The following is an 18,673-nucleotide window of genomic DNA, read 5'->3' on the forward strand; positions in this document are numbered from 1 at the left end:
GTGCCAACAGTAAATCCGTTAACCACACAGGTGCCTACGTGGTTACCGATAAATGACCAAATTGATTGTAAGTTGAAAATAACAAAGACTATATTGACTGCTACCAAAATATAAAGACCAAATTAACTATGACCATAAAATGTAAGGACCAAAATAGTGTTTATGCCAATAAATTATCCAAATGCAATTTAAGCAAAATAATAAAACAGTAACAAAAGACTCCATCTCAATCCAACCACGTAAGATTTTTGATTTCTAATTTTATAGTAAATTATTATTTTATGAACTTAATTCATAATAGTCCATTTTTCATAAAACTTTAATCCATAAAATATTATATATATATATATATATATATATATATTTCATTTATTATTATTATTATTATTATTATTTATAGGATCTTCATTTATTATTGATTGTGTTGACATTATCTTATAATCTTTTCACAACTTGCCCACTTGTAAGAAAATATTATTGGAGTGCTATACCATTTCTTCTGAAAACAAAAGCTTTATTCATAATCTTACTTATCCAAAAAAAAAAAAGGGTTAAGCATTTAGGGGATTGAAGAGGGCACATTCACTTGCTTGTTGCATCCATTGATTAATCTTCATTCTCTTTTTTTTTTTTTTTTAATATTCTTTTTAAAAAATTGCGAAATAAAATTGTTTTTTTTTTTTTGTTTTTTGTTTTTTTCCATTTAGATATGATGTGGCATTTTTTTAATGTCAAATAAACTTTTTTTTATTATTTTAGTAGCCACATAAGCAATAAGTGTGCCAACAGTAAATCTGTTAACCACATAGGTGCCTGCGTGGTTACCGATAAATGACCAAATTGATTGTAAGTTGAATTTAACAAAGACTAAATTGACTGCTACCAAAATGTAAAGACCAAATTAACTATGACCATAAAATGTAAGGACCAAAATAGTGTTTATGCCAATAAATTATCCAAATGCAATTTAAGCAAAATAATAAAACAGTAACGAAAGACTCCATCTCAATCCAACCACGTAAGATTTTTGATTTCTAATTTTATAGTAAATTATTATTTTATGAACTTAATTCATAATAGTCCATTTTTCATAAAACTTTAATCCATAAAATATTATATATATATATATTTTTTCATTTACTATTATTATTATTATTTATAGGATCTTCATTTATTATTGATTGCGTTGACATTATCTTATAATCTTTTCACAACTTGCCCACTTGTAAGAAAATATTATTGGAGTGCTATACCATTTCTTCTGAAAACAAAAGCTTTATTCATAATCTTACTTATCCAAAAAAAAAAGGGTTAAGCATTTAGGGGATTGAAGAGGGCACATTCACTTGCTTGTTGCATCCATTGATTAATCTTCATTCTCTTTTTTTTTTTTTTAATATTCTTTTTAAAAAATTGCGAAATAAAATTGTTTTTTTTTTGTTGTTTTTTTCCATTTAGATATGATGTGGCATTTTTTTAATGTCAAATAAACTTTTTATTATTATTTTAGTAGCCACATAAGCAATAAGTGTGCCAACAGTAAATCTGTTAACCACATAGGTGCCTACGTGGTTACCGATAAATGACCAAATTGATTGTAAGTTGAAAATAACAAAGACTAAATTGACTGCTACCAAAATGTAAAGACCAAATTAACTATGGCCATAAAATGTAAGGACCAAAATAGTGTTTATGCCAATAAATTATTCAAATGCAATTTAAGCAAAATAATAAAACAGTAACAAAAGACCCCATCTCAATCCAACCACGTAAGATTTTTTATTTCTAATTTTATAGTAAATTATTATTTTATGAACTTAATTCATAATAGTCCATTTTTCATAAAACTTTAATCCATAAAATATTATATATATATATTTTTTTCATTTATTATTATTATTATTATTATTATTATTATTATTATTATAGGATCTTCATTTATTATTGATTGCGTTGATATTATCTTATATATCTTGTCACAACTTGCCCACTTGTAAGAAAATATTATTGGAGTGCTATACCATTTCTTATGAAAACAAAAGCTTTATTCATAATCTTACTTATCCAAAAAAAAAAAAAAGGGTTAAGCATTTAGGGGATTGAAGAGGGCACATTCACTTGCTTGTTGCATCCATTGATTAATCTTCATTCTTTTTTCTTTTTTTTTTAATATTCTTTTAAAAAAATTGCGAAATAAAATAGTTTTTTTGTTTTTGTTTTTTCCATTTAGATATGATGTGGCATTTTTTTAATGTCAAATAAACTTTTTATTATTATTTTAGTAGCCACATAAGCAATAAGTGTGCCAACTGTAAATCCGTTAATCACGTCGGTATTTTCTATTAGTAAGTTAGTGATGAAGATTAAATTGATTGAAAGTTGAAAATAACATGAACTAAATTAACTGCTACTAAAATATAGGAATCAAAATAGTATTTTTGCTAATAAATTATCCAAACACAATTTAAGCAAAATAATAAAACAGTAATAGAAGACTCCATCTCAATTCGACTACATAAAATTGCTGATTTCTAATTTTATAGTAATTGTAAGTGCACAGTTGCACCTAGACCCAAAGACAATCACGGGCTTAGGCCCAATGAGCCTTAAACAATGAAATTTGTAGAGTGTGGGCTTGAAATCTAGATTAGAAGTACTGAGAACTTGATAACAGGCTAAAAGTTACAAATACTTGTAAATAATAAATGATAATTGCAAATAGACCTCCTCGGACGTGAGCCGAGGACTACTTCCGTATTATTTTTCTTTCTTTCTCAAAGGTTACAATTCTTAATTTCTTTCTTTCTTCCAGACCCCCCCTCTCTTTGGCGTTCAACCCCCTTAAATACTTCTTTTCCTGGTGTTTTATCCACGTGTTGCTCCAACCCACTCCCTCCTAGATATTTCTTTTCTTAGTGCCTTTGAATAGTGACCAGAAGTTTCAGTTCTACTGTCCAGAGGTCACTTCCCCATTAATGCGGCCAAAGAGGTAGGTGCAGAATCTTTAATGTGGAGGTGGCAGCCTTTGCTTTTAGTATCTTTCTAACATCGGTGTACCTCGAAAGTTCATGGTTTCTCCCCTTTTAACCAACAGTCTTTCCAGAATATTGCCTTGACCTTTATAATGAAGCTCCTAGTTCTCCTGGTCTATCCGAGGAGAAACTTACCCTCGGGTGTGTCCTCGGATCCTCGGCGTATGGGCCGATTCGCAGTACTAACAAATTCTTAACTCAAGAGCAGGTCGGCCCTCCTTGCTACAGCCCAAAGGCCCATATGCCCACTTGGGTCCTTTTACTCCCCACAGTAATCATATTATTATTATATGAACTTAATTCATAATAGTCCATTTTTCATGAAACTTTAATCCTTAATATATATATATATATATATATATATATATATATATCTTCATTTATTATTATTTTTTTGATTGCGTTGAGGACATCTTATTTATCTTGTCACAACTTGCCCACTTGTAAGAAAATATTATTGGAGTACGTCCTATTACCATTTCTTCTGAAAACAAAAGCTTTTACTATTTTAGTGAATATATATATATTTTTTTGTTTTTAAACCATATCAGAAACAATTCAAATTATATCTATTTGTCATTTTTTAGTGGTTTAAAAAATTACACTTCAAGTCCTACTTTCAGGATATCCCAATGCAGGACGGCACTCTGATTAGTCCTCATCAGCCATGGCTTGCTAACGTAACCCTGTAAAGTCAGGTGGCAAAATTTCATTCATATGTATTTCTATACTGGGTAAAATAAGTCACGTAGTGACTTGGGTTTTGTCTATTTTCTCATTAATTTAATGATCAATATCATGGAGGATGATACGTCTCGCTCTACCACCAACTATTAAAGAATAACAATAGAGAATAAGCAAATTCCCACTTTTCTTCCATTTCCAAGTTACCAACTACTTAGGCAGAACTTGACACTAACTGGTGTTCATTAGATTATTTCAGTACGTCTGAGGACCCTGCATCAGACGCAATTATTCAAAGGCTTTAGCTTGAACCCGTTTTACTCAGAATATTTCACTTTATACTTCATTATGAATCGCAATTTACTACTTGTCTCTCTCTTATAAAATAACCAAAATTTATAATGAAAAAATATATATATATACATGACATATTATAGATTAATAAAACACTTAATACATGACATATGAGGATGACATATATAGTGGATTTTTATTTGCTTCTATTCATATATATATATAAGAGTGCTCACAGCAAGTGGACCTTAAATTTTGAAATTTTTTTTTTTTTTGGTTGTATTCCCAAGGTCATTTCCCTCCTTTTTTTTGGCATGTGTTGAGGAAAGATTCTTGTGTTTATAACCTGTCTTGCTTTCAGGGGAAAAAACAGAAAGTGTAATCTAGTCATTTAAGTGATTTGTCTTCTGGATTCTAAAAAAAAGTGATTTATCTTCTACTCAAAAAAAGGTGATTTATCTTGATAATTAATTGTTGTATTAGCCTATTAGGTAAGTATTGGTACATAAGAAAAAGAAAGCGTGTACCATAAAATGACCCCTATTATTCACAAGCAAAATTAATAAATACTTCAAAAGATTTTCCACTTTATAACAATTGATTTATCAAAACACATGAAAAAAATAATAATTTAAGTTTTCATTAATAGGAAAGGAAAAGGAGGAAAAAATAAACATTAAATAGAGTCTCTATCACTTGCAACAAGAAAGTGAAATGGAAGGCATTGATATGATAATAAATGGGAGAGGAGAATTAATTAATTCAAACCTTGAAATATTTTATAAAAAAATATAATAGATGACAAACTGAACTAAACTTATTGGCCATTTTCAAACAGCTAATTTAATGGTCATAGAACATGCTTATTAAAAATAAAAATAAAAAACCTATTGGTCACACACTCATTTAGCCATGTTACTAAACTAAAGTCAATGTGGTGAAGTATTGTCTTTCTTTATAGGCTAAATGGTCCATGCAGTTCTCATAAAAAATAAAAAAAAATGGTCCATGCAGTTCTATAATTTTGTATCAGTCTAAATCATCTATATCATATTCATCCAAGAAAAAAACAAATCATCCATATCATGGAAGATGAGATGTCCCTGGCACCAATTATTGAAATAATAATAATAAGAAGAAGAAGAAGAAGAAAAACAAAACCCAATTTCCCATTTCTGTATCAATTAGTCACTTAGCCGTACTTGTGGAAACTTTAGACCATTTTAAGATTGGATGAAAGTATGGATAATTTTTTTTTTTTTTTGCTTAGCGTTAGTTTTCACAAATGACACTCAAACCGAGAGAGAGCTCTGAGCAATTTTCAAACTTTTTCTAGATCTACTTTGGTTTAAGCCTTTAAGGGGAGGTCAGAGGAGAAGATTTTATGTTTCTTTAAAAGTTTTAGTATCAACGTGGTTGGATGTCGACTGGCCACGTTGATGGTCAGGTGGGAGATCACTTCGTGACTCCCATATTCTTATTTGCAAATTGCACTTCGTAAATAACAGCAACAATGGCTTGTTGCATTTTGCAAGACAATCATAAAATATTTACATAATTAATACTAATATTTTTGGGAGAAATATTTAGATGTGAAATTAAATTATGTTAACATTGGTAAATATTTTTCTAAATAAATAATGGTTTTGTTAAAACTTAAAAGTAAAGAAAATTATATATGAATATAAAACCTTAAACCATAACCTTTTTTTTTTTTTTGAGAATCATAATCTTTTTTATTTGAAAGTTTGTTTAGGTTAATTTCTTTTAATTTGAGTTAAATTTGACATAAAAATACTTCTAAAATGTTATATAATTTTTTTAGTAAATATTGATAGCTATAAAATTATTATATATTTAAATTTATTTTTTAGAATTATATATTTATTAATTAAATTATTTATTACATCATTGGTCCAACCTTGGTTGGACCTAAAAATCGGTAATCAGTCCCTTTTACAGTTCTTTAACCTGTTTGGTTTTTAAAACCATGACTCAAAGCAAATTATAAATAAATGAAACAAGAGAAACAAAGAAATGAAGATGGGGAAGGGGACAATTTGTTCAAAGAGAAAATGAAAAGAACAAAAAGAAAGATTAGAGAAAAGGGAAAACAATATATAAAAAAAAAGGAAAAAAAGACAAAAGGGGTTTTGGTAGGAAGAATAAATATGATGAAGATAGAAAGGTAAAAATTATTAAATAATAATAATAATACTAAAGAAAGGAAGAAGCCACCACCGACGGTGGCTTGCCATCATTATAATGTGGAATTAAATATTCATACATTTCCAAAGGAAAAATTAGATATCCTCTTAAAAAAAAAGGAAAAATAGATAGATACTCGGTGGTAATTTTTATTTAAGGGGTCAATAATGGTGGAGTCATGAATTTATTGGCGGGAGAGGCGTGAGTAAAAAATAAATGATTTTTTTTTTTTTTTTTTGTATATATAACTTTCAGAGTATATACAACACAACTATATTGTACAATAATCTTAAAAAATATTAACATTCAAAATATCAATAAGACAACAATCATTGGATGCGTAAACAAATAGAATTAAATAACTAATTATACATTTTTATCAAATTAATAATAACTTATTATATAATTTATATTTATAAGTTACATCAATTGAATAAAAAATATTAAATAAATAAGAATAGTAACACACTTAGGAGTAGGGCTAGGCCTGGGAGTAAGTGTGAAACTAAGAAAAATAATACTCCAATAATAAAATTTTTCTTTTGAAATGTATGATTTTTTAAATATGTACGTTGTCACTCTCTTAGAATTGTAGTAAACAATAAAAGATTACTTGAACCTGCAAATGTGTAGAGCACTTATCAAAATACTTGATCGGACATAGAGAAAAACTAAGAAAACATAAATACAAATCAAACATAGAAAAAAACTAAGGATAATGTTTAAACTTATTTCAATTGAGTTTAACAAAAAATTTAAAGTTAAGGTGTTCAAATTTTTATTGTAGGAGTAAAAAAAAAAAAATTATATATAATTTTTTCTTTAAGGACCAGGTGTAGGGGTTCATTTGAACCCGCTGGGTTGGTCTTGGAGCCGCCTCTGCAGATACTACGTTGCCAAATTTATAAAAGTCTAACTTAAATAAGTATAAGTACACTAGCCACCTAATTTTATTTTTATTATAAAAAAGCTTCAAGGATTTATTAAAAAAAATAGAAAAAAGAAATTTATTCAAGCCATAACAAGAATAGCGTACACACATAGCAATAGAATTACTCTGATCCAAATCAATTTCCTCATTTAAAAAAATCAAATTTTTATTATTATTATTTTAAAAAAGACAACCACAACAACCGCATAACTTATTGGTAGGTAGTGAATTTATAAAACTCGGAACTTTCCTGGAACGTTAAATCGTATAGACCAACAAAAATCAACATCAGATTTTTTGACACAGCAAAAAGCTCCCAAAATCAGAGTAGGATTTAAACGAAGTTTGGACGAGCTAATTATTAAATTATTAATTGAATTCGTAATCCACTGTTTGTTTGCCGTAAAAAAGTAAGGGAATAATATTTATTAGAGATTAGACTAAAATGTGAAGTTTCCAATATTAGTAGCTTAATTTTCCTAATTTTAAACTTGCCAATCAAAAAACAGAATCAAACGAAATAATGGGTTTGATTCTTTGAAAATAAATCGGTGAGGGTGACATTCTCTGAAGATAAGAACCGCGGGCTAATCTTAATTCAATCCAATCCGGCTCATTGTAACCCAACAATAAATAGCCCAGCCCACGTTAAAACCAATCTATCAAACCCACATTAAAAAAAAAACAACCAAATGAGTTTTTTTTTCTCCGCTGAATTGGGCTGAAGTGGGAGCATTCACAATGAGGTTATTTAATCATTTTATCAACTCAAACACTAAAAACACACATATACAAAGTTGTTATTTTTACTCATTGCTAAAATTTTTTAACTCAGTGCTATAGTGGGCTGCTAGAGATAGCAACCCACTGTAGCTGAGAGTTATTTGCTGCCCACACTAATTTGGGAGCGTATGAATTTTATATCCTAAAATTTCAAATTTTAGATTTTATCTCCTAAAATTTGGAAGCATTTGGATTTTACACCATGAAATTTTAAAATTTGAATTTTACCCCTAAACTTTAGAAGTGTTTGGATTTTATATCCTAAAGTTTTGAATTTTACCCATTGAAGTTCTATTCTGTTTGCATTGCTAGCCCCTCCATTCTTATTTTTCGGTAAGTGTACATGTTTGGTTTATCTAATAAAATGATGTCACGCCAATTTTATTATGCCATGCCATGACATTTTTAATTATTTAATTTTTTTAAGCTACAAAAATGAGATTGCACTTGAATTTGTAAAAATCCCTTCACAGACTTTGCCCTCAAAATCATTATAAGAAATGTTGATATGCTTTTTTTATTTTATTTTATTTTTATATACAAGATAGAATTATACTCTAGCCTAATCTACAGACTTTGCACTTCACAAACTTTGCACTTGAATTATACTCTTTTCTGGAAACTTAAATCCCGTCTCTTGCCCCTCACACTCCACAAGTTTTTATACTTGTGGAGTGACCACCACACCAAAAGTGTACAGTAGTAAATATTGATATGCTTAAGTGACAACAATTTGCTGAGAAATTTAGAAATATGTCCAAATAAGTTCTTAGGTAAAAGATCTATTTCTTCTCAACCTCTCAACGTCTCCAATGATTGAGGTATTACTCCTTTGAATGAATTAATCTCCAAATAAAAATACTCCAAACTAAGACAAATACCAAGTGTGATGGGAGTTTCGCCTGATAATCTATTTTTTAAGAGATCCTATAAGATTTTTTAAGTTTCCAACTTCAAATGGTAGTGCACCTATTAAAAAATTATGAGACATGACCAAAGATATTGAAATGGAAGAAAGACCAATAACCTGTTTAGGTATGGTGCCATTGTTTACTAGAAAGGTATGGTACAAGCAAATTCTAGTAGTTTCCTAGGCTTGGGGGAATACTTCTCTGTTCTCCTCCTTAAAGAGCCTTGTTAAAGTTGTCAAGTTACCCAAGGAGGAAGCATTAGCCCAGAAAATTTGTTAACGTTCAAATGTAGTCCCTCTAAGTTCTGAAGCTTCCCAGGAGCATCATGAAGAGAGCCTTCCAAATAATTACCTTCTAATCCCAGAAGGTTTAAGTTAACAAGGTTCCCGACCCCAACAGGGATACCTCCATTAATCATATTAGCACCTATGGTTAACCTTCTTAGCTGGATTGAAATGTTCGCTATGGAGTTCTGCAGTACTCCAAAATAATTGCCACGAAGACCCAATACCTCCAAAATAGTACAATTAACCAAGAAACTGAGAAAATTTAGGACACTATCTTTCCCATTTCCAAGTCTATTATTATCAAAATTTAGATTTTGAGCTATGAAGCACGGGTGCGTTTCGGGATTCGGGTGCGGGTGCGGGAGCGGGTGCAGGACTCGGCAATTTTTGAAAAAGTAGGGTGCGGGTGCGGCGGGGTGCGGCGATTAAAAAATTATTAAAAATATTTTTATTTATATTTTTAATATATTGCTAAACATACTTTTTTTACATTATATAAATATATACCAAATTTAAGAACAATAGTAAATAATAATTAGAATACAGAGAATAGGAGAGAGCCTAGCTGAAGAGTGAAGGTAGAGAGTGGGAGAGAGGCTCAAGAAAAATGGAGAGGGAGAGGGTTGGGTTTTGGTTTTTTTCCAAACGGTGCGTTTGCACCTCTTTTTTTTTTTTTCCAGCCATAAGCACCTGTTTTTGTTGTTGTTGTTGTTTTTTTTTTTTTTGAATTTCGGCCGGTATCGGCCGATTTCGGCCGATATCTGCAAATTTCGGCCGGTATCGGCAGATTTCGGCCGGCCGATATCAACCGATACGGACCGATTCGGGCCGAATCGGCCCGATTTCGCGCGCGTCGGCCCGAATCGGCGCCGTATCGGCGCGAATCGGCGCGAATCGCGCCGAATCGCGCCGAAAAAAATAGTTTTTTATTGCCGGACGCGGCACGGACGCGCAGGCAGCGGCGTCGCCTGCGCGTCGCCGCGTCCGGCCGCGTCCGACGCGGGTGCGGCGGCCCAAACGCCGCACCCGTGCTTCATAGATTTTGAGGCACTGTCCTATTTAGACCATTTTGGGCGAAGTCAAGTGCCTGAAGCTAAGAAGCATTTGACAATGACACAGGAATTTTCCTGTGAAATTGTTAACATTGCCAGCAAATGTTTGAAGGTTAGAAAAAGTAAGATCAACATCTAGTTAAAGGCTTCCATGTAGCTGGTTTTTAGTAATAGAGAAATTGTATATGGAAAAGATATTATAAATCAGAGGAGGGATGGTACAAGATAGATTATTCCCTCAAAGTTGAAAAATTCCCAAGCATGATAGACTACCAAGTATAGTAGGCAAGCTTCCTTGTAAATTGTTCAGGCAAAGATTAAGAACATACAAAGAAGAAAAGTTTCCTATCCAAGCTAGGATACTTCCTGTTAGGTTGTTAACACCAAGATTTAGATGCTCCAACTTTGACAATGAGCTAAGGTGGTCTGGAATTTGCCCGATAAGATCATTGACAGCCACATCAAACACTCTAAGTTGTGTGCAGTAGCTTAGATTAGTTTGAACATTCCCACCAAAGAAATTCCAACTCAAATTGAGACGCTGCAGGTGCTATAAACTTCCCACTTCTTAAGGAATTTTATTATAGAAGCTGTTGTTTCAAAGGTTGATTCCAATAAGGTAAGTAAGATTTCCTATAGAGGGTGGAATATTGGGCCAGCCAATCTCTTAGCTTCCAAATCCCAAACCATGACTGTTTTATTGGAAGGGCTACATGTAACACAACAAACCAGTTGCAGAAATGTATGGAGTCATTCCATGAGCTCATGATTTGAAGTGGGTCTAATCCAATTCTTGAAGTCAGTCTCATCTGCAGAAAGTGTGGCAGATTTTGAACATGAGCTTATACACATGAGAAGAATTCCATGATAGAATATTAACAAAAACCAATTGGAACTCAAACAACAGTGCTTCATACCGTTGGAAACGCAAATTTTTTATTGAAGGATCAAATCTGTTTCGAGCATTTGCTTTGTGTAAAAGCATAAACCAGGTAAACGAGTTGGTTTGTAATCTGCCTAAACAACAACATGCAATCAAATTTTATTTATTTATTTATGTCATGAAAGGGATTGAAAGTAAAATTAGGTTGTTATAACATTGCCGTCCGAGTTACGTTATTTTATTTTTTGAATAAGGATTTTCTTATAGAAGCCAATCAACATACAGACAAAGCATGAAGCGCAGGCCGGCAGGGACATCCTAACTATGCCCTCTTCAGGATTCACTAATAAGTGACGACCAATTTTTCTGTTTAGTCGGTTTTCATTATGATTTTTTGGGGTGTATTTAGTCAGGGGCATAGTCAGGAATTTTTGTAAGGGGGGCCGATTCGAAGGATTGATATAAAAAAACATAAATCACAAGTCTATTGAATATGAAATTTCAATTTTGATATATCTTAAATATTAATGAACATACAAAAACTATTTAGTTCACTATAGACATTTACAAAAATATCCAAAAAAAAAAAAAAACATTTCACATCAAAATCATGTCTGACGATGATTTTTCATGAAATAGAATTCATCCATAATCATTTTTATGGTGAAATTCTTAGCAATTTCCTTTTCTATATAAACTATCATATTATTTGCCACAAGTGTTCTAATTTCTGAATTGTTAACAGCTTTTTTCTTAAAGAATGCATCAATTGTTTTTCGTTTGCTCGTAATTCTTTTAGCTTTAAGAATATGACTCAAAAATTAACCTCAAAAGAATTTTAAAAAATAAAATTTTAATTAGAAATTTTTACTTGGTTATATGGATGTTATTCATACTTTTAAAAAAAACAAAATTTACACTATAATTTAAACAGTCAACCCATTTTTAATACAACTTTAATTAATAATAACCCCTCAAACAAAAACAAAAGTTAAACACACAAGTATTATTACACAACATAAACCAAACAATTTAACAACACCACAGTATCAATTAAAGAGAAGAAAACTCACCACTAGTTACAGCTTATACTAATATAAACTGTAAACCGGCTTGCTTTCCTTCAATGAAATCGAAATCGCTGAATCAATCAACTCATGTGCATCTTCCAAATTATTCACCACAACCTACAACGACAAAATTAAGCAAAAAAAAAAAATCACAACTTTAACCAAATTTCCATATGAAAATCACATTTTTTCATAGTAAAAACTAAAAAACCCAACTGGGTCTCAATCTTTTTTTTTTTTTTTTTTAATTTTTAATTTTATACCTGATAGCAAGTGACAGTCTGAAAACACAAACACCGATGACCGAACTCACCAAGCCAGGCAATCACCGAACTCACTAGGATTTTTTTTGCTGAGTTTTGGCTGTATCAATCAACTTAAGTAGTCATGTGCATCTTTCAAATTATTCATCATAGCATACAACAACAAAATTAAGCAAAAAAAAAAAAAAAACACAACTTTAACTAAATTTCCATATGAAAATCACAATTTTTTCAAAGTAAAAACTTAAAAACCCAACTGGGTCTCAATCATTTTTTTTTTTTTTTACCTGATAGCAAGTGACAGGCTCACAGGCTGAAAACACAAACATGAAACACCAAACTCATCAGGAATTTTTTTTTTTTTTGGGGATTGTGAGGACAGAGGAGAGGACTGATGCAGAGAGCTAGGTTTGGGGGCTGGTAGGCAGTGGAGTGGGAGCAGTGGCGGAGCTAGGATTTTAGTCCAGAGGGGGCAAAATTAAAAGACGATATTAAAAGTGAAATTTATCTAAAAAACATTAATCAACAATAATAACAAAATAAATAAACGATTGTAAGCAAATATAAATATATTTTATATTATTAAAATAAATAAACAAAAACAACCAATTTATAGCTACTAAAAAATTTACAAACTAATAGAGTAAAATATGATTAGTGTTATTTAAAAAATATAATGAATAAATGTTTGAAATTATTTTTTGTGATTGATAACATGCCAATTTGTAAGACATAAGTAGTAAAATTTATAATATCTCTAGCATCATTCAAAAATAAAATTCTGTGAAAAGTATCATAAATAGTAAAAATTTTGTAAATAATGATATAAAATAAAAATAAAAAAATAGTGAAATAGGTGGTTTGGTCACTTTCAAGTTTCAACAAGTAGAAGGTTTTTTTTTTTTTTTTTCCTTCATGTGACTACTAATACAAAAAAAAAAAAAAAAAAAAAAATTAGGAGTCAAGGGGTGCAGGTGCCCCCCTCGCCCCCTCTGGCTCCGCCAGTGAGTGGGAGTGGGACTGAAAAGTGGAAGTCAAGAAGTGTGTCAAAGAAAAAAAAAAAAAAAGAATATATGTAAAGGGAAAAATGGGATTCCATGGGTCAGGTGCGTGAGTTTTTGGAGATGGAGAGAAAGTGTAATTTTGTTGTTAGTGTTTGGACAATTGGACTCTAAGTGGGCTTATTTTTTATTTTTTTTATTTATTTATGTGGAGTAGGCCTAAAACTTCAGCTGGGCTTGGGAGAACAGTGAGTATATGGGTTATGGGGGGCCAATTATTTTTTATATATACTTTAGTAAATTTTTTTTTTTTTGCAGGGGCCTGGGCCCCCCCAAGCCACTACGTGGCTCTGCCCGTGTTTAGTGATAAAATAAGATTTAAGATTATGGTAAAACTCTATATTGATTGATTGATTTAACTTTAATTATGATTAATTCACTAGAATTATAAAGACAATTATCTACTGGAACTAACCTATCAAACAAGAAAGTCTAGATTTTCTTAGCGAAGTCGCAGATGATACAGGGAGTTGTGTAGAAAACAAAACCGATATTGATAACGCCTTCTTCTTTGCATTACCAATAACATTTGATATAATAAAACAGAGAAATCACCCCTATTGCCTTAAAGCAATATGGATCTGTAATTAACCTGTGAAATAACAGCTTTCCTGATGAAAGCTACTCCTCAAGAAATTAATGGGTACCTTAGCTACTAGGTTACAACATCTAAATCTCATTACCAATCACTTTGAGGGCAATGTTCCAACCAATATAATTTGACTTTCAATTCCAAACAAACTCGGTGTACCTGCAGGGTCTTGAAGAAGACAACCTTACAGGCACTATCCCAGCCTAAATTGATGGTAAACTTTTCTTTTTCTGTTTAAAGTTCTTTAGGTTCTCCTCGTCCTACTTAGCAAGTTTGCATGGCCATTATTATTAGTCTTGGGACTACTAATTTCTTCAACTTCATGGAAACACTATTGTCTGTCTGGTATGAATAGATTTCTGATTTATACTGCATCTTCGATACTCTATTTATCCGCCAGTCGAGATCGACTCCATGGAAGTATACAATCAGGTAAATATTGGCCTTACTAAAAGTTTCACAGGACCTATTCATGTGTCATTTTTCTTTTATAGATTTGTTTTCCCTCTTAGTAGAGCTAATCTCTAAAATATTACTAGTGCTTAACGTTGTTTACAACGAGGTTAGTCTGAATATTTTAGAAATTGTTTTACATTCTTAATTTGACTTAGTTTAGATTTGCATTTCTTGACTACTAAGGAAAGTAGAGTATTTCTTACCTACGAAGAAATAAAATTTAAAGTCTGATACATAGAAAATACTATAAGATTTGTTGACTTTGGTCCCAATTGTCCTCCACTTAGGGTCCGTTTGGTTGGGAAGATAGAAAATAGAGAGAGGATGGAAAAGTGGAAAGATAGAAAAGTTTTTAGTTTTCTTCAGTTGTGTTTGGTTGAGAGAGTGGAAAAGTAGAGGGATGGAAAACTTTTTGGTTTGGTTAAAAATAAAGTTTGTATAAATTTACCATCACGTCCCTCTTAAATAAAAGAGAAAGTAATACATTATACTTTTAAAAAAATTGTGTATAGATAAAAGTGAACATTTCAAAAAAATAGCATAAGAAATCATCCAAAAGTGTTTTCTTAAAAAATAATAAAAATAAAAATTAAGAGGGAAGAGAAAGAAAAGAAGAACCCACCTTACCAAAGAAAAGAAAGAAAAAAGAAAAAAATAAAAATAAAGCAAAAAATAAAAAACCACGTAGAAAAGTCAAAATAGAAAAAGAAAAAAAAAAAAAAACCAGAAAAGTGGGGCCAGTTTTGTCAAAAAAAATTTCTCACTTTTCACTCCAATTTTCTCTCCAATTTGAAGAAATTGTATTTTGAAGAGGGAGGAGAGAAAACTTGTGGGCCCACCACTTTTCTCTCCCCCTCTCCCTCTCAACCAAACAGTAGAAAATACAATTTTCCACTCTATTTTCCTCTCCCTATTTTTCATCCTCCATGTTTTCATTCCAACCAAACACACCCTTAGGGAAAAATTTTGAATTAATTTGAAAGAGTCGTTATTTTTAAAAGTTTTTTGAGTTCATCTTTTGTAATATCTTTTTGATATGGTAGATTTATCATTTGATACCTGTGGACAAAGGTTATTGTTGTTTTTCTTTTTTATAGACAAAGATTATTGTTGAACCTCACAAATCTTAGAGTTCGTTTGGTACATGTGTTCAATATTACATGTACTTCTATATATTTTTTCACCTACATATATTTTCAAAAAATAAAAACGTTACCAAACGGCCCCCTAGTATTCGTTTTTTTAATGAGTGGTTGTGTCTATTTTTTTTTTCCCTAGTTATTTGTTTGTGATATCTTTATTAAATCAAAACCTAGGCTTGAGGCCTCTCGTTACAAAAAAGCCGAAAAATAATGGGAGGAAAATTGTTGGTTTTTCATTCTTTTGCCTACCAAAAAGAAGGCTCAAAATACCGTGCTAATAAAAATCCAACTTAATTGAAAATCTAAATTATTTCACACAAAACAAGGACGGTGAGCATGCCATAATCATAATTATTAGTATTAGTATATTATATATTGAAACATTATTCTGATAATTTTCATTGTTATCATTTTATTATATTATTTCCTTACCTTCTAACTATTTTTGTTATGATCTCTCTCTCAAGTTATTCATATCCAGATTAATATTTTCTATTATACATTTATAATTAAAATGTTTACAAATAAAATAAAATAAAGCTATTTATAATATAAAATTATACTATGACAAGAATAAAATAAATGTTAAAGCCTATAGAAGAATAGAATCTAATTTATTAAAGTCATTAGAAGCTTTAAGCTTTTTCAACTAGTCTCCCACACATAGATTATTAAGAAAAAAGCTCTTCAAATTAAAATTGTTAAAATCTTAATTAACATCTATTTTGTCATAAGAAGATCGATTTAAGTGGAGTCGGAGTAGCTACTATCAATTTTTTTTTTTTTTTTTTTTTATTTGAGATGTTAGCAAAAAGTTAAATAGAAGAACTTACGAAGTAATTTTACACATGGTAACTAATTAGTATCGTACGTACGAATAATTTACAACATTTAATCTTCTGAACCCAGAAACGTAGGACGCTTCATATTGTTCATTGTCTATGTCCTCCATGTTCTTCAAACAAATATGTGCGACACAGATTTATGAGTCCAACTGTCGAAGTAAAATTTCTGTCCTAGGAAAGAAAGTACATGCTATCATTTCATTATTTAAAGGCGAGGGTAAAGTTTTATTAGAATTGCATCTACCTTACTATCACAATTAACAATCTAAATACTCTGGACAGAGTCTTTTTTTTTTTTTTTGAGAAACCAGACGCCAGGCCTGGGAATTTATTCAAAACAAATCAATGAACATCAAGAAACAAAAGAGGAGCAATGTCAGCAGGAAAGTCACCCTTCCAAACCTGCAACCCCACAACAGAACTAGCTTTCTTAGCAAAAGCATCAGCAACCGAATTACACAAACGACTAACTAAATTAAAATCATAAAACTGGAAAGCTAAAACATAGGCTCTGATATCATCCAGCACGTTCCCATAGCAAGTATGCTCGCCTGACCCCTGCCGAAGAGCATTAATTACAGCAGCTGAATCCCCTTCAAAAACCACTCTGGTAAGGCCAACTTCTAGCGCAAACTGAACAGCCCTCAGACAAGCTAATGCTTCCAGCTCAGCCATCGAACTACCGAGAGAGATGGGAACAGAGAGTGCACCAACAGCTGCACCACTACTGTCGCGAATCACCACACCCAAACCAGCCAAATTTAAAGATCGAAATACCGCAGCATCAAAATTAACCTTACACATATCAGAAGCCGGAGGACACCATCGTTGCACAGCAGAAGGACAAGGAAGGACCGAGTCCTCTTCATGGGAAGCCAAAAATTCCTGCAGAAAATTCCCATCGCTACTGCATATACGATCCACAGGGATAGCATTACGCCCAAAATGCAGCCTTCCTTCGGTTCCAGATGCTCCAAACAGCAATAACAAAAATCCCTGCACGATACTCGTCTCGACAATACATGAATCTGGACAGGAGTTCACGGAAATTAACAGGTTGAACCGGAACCGCTTGGTGAAACCACTCTAGAGACAACCAAACACACGAAATTTCCTTGCACAGCCAAAGAGCATGCACAACATCCTCAGTCTGCTCCTGACAGAGATTGCACTGATCAGACGAAATGATATGCCGACGAAACAAATTTTCCATTGTTGGCAGAGCATCGTTCCTCCACACGAAAAGCTTGATTTTATTAGGAACCCGGAGCTGCCACAACCCCTTCCAAAATCTTCTTTGATCATCCACAGTGGAGCTGCCTGCCATGGAAGTTGATGCGCCTGAAACAATCAATTTGTAAGCACTACTAGTTGAGAATAAACCCGAAGGGGTGAGAGCCCAAGCAATGCGATCAGGAGGTCGCCTAAAACTCAGAGGAATGCTCAATATAATGTCAGCTTCGTGAGGTAGAAAGAGCTCCTTAACCACCGATTCCTTCCACACAAACCGGTCTTGGTCAATAAGGAAGCTAACTCGTGTATCCTCATTCACCTGCGGCAAAGGAGAAATAACAGAGCAGCAAGCTTCGTTCGGCAGCCAACGGTCCTCTTTAATCCGCACAGAATCCCCATTCCCTACTCGCCAAACCATCCCTTGTCAAATAACATTCCTTGCACTAACAAGGCATTTCCAAGCATAGGAGCCTACAATAGATTCCCTATCTTCCAGAATAGAGCAATCCGGAAAATACCTCACCTTAAAAACACGATAACAAAGCGAATTAGGATTTTTATCATCCGCCAAACTTGCTTAGCCAACAAAGCATCATTAAACTTCTCAATTTCTTTGAACCCCATCCCCTTCACCTCCTTAGCTTCACAAAGCCTATCCCAACTTACCTAATGGTCCTTTCTAGCACCGCCACGATATCGCCACCAAAACTTTCATATCATGACTTCCAATTCCTTGATTAAACCCTTGAGAAGTTTAAAACAACGCATGGTGTATGTCGAAATTGCTTGAATGACGGCTTTGATCAACACCTCCCTTCCCGCTTGAGACAACAACTTCTCTTTCCATCCATGAAGTTTTTTCCATACCCTTTCCTTGATATAAATAACTTTGCTTCTTGGCCCTTCCCACAAGAGCTGGAAAACCCAAATACTTCTCATATTGCCG

Source organism: Castanea sativa, chromosome 9 (assembly GCF_040712315.1).
Source record: "Castanea sativa cultivar Marrone di Chiusa Pesio chromosome 9, ASM4071231v1".
Classification (NCBI taxonomy): Eukaryota; Viridiplantae; Streptophyta; class Magnoliopsida; order Fagales; family Fagaceae; genus Castanea; species Castanea sativa.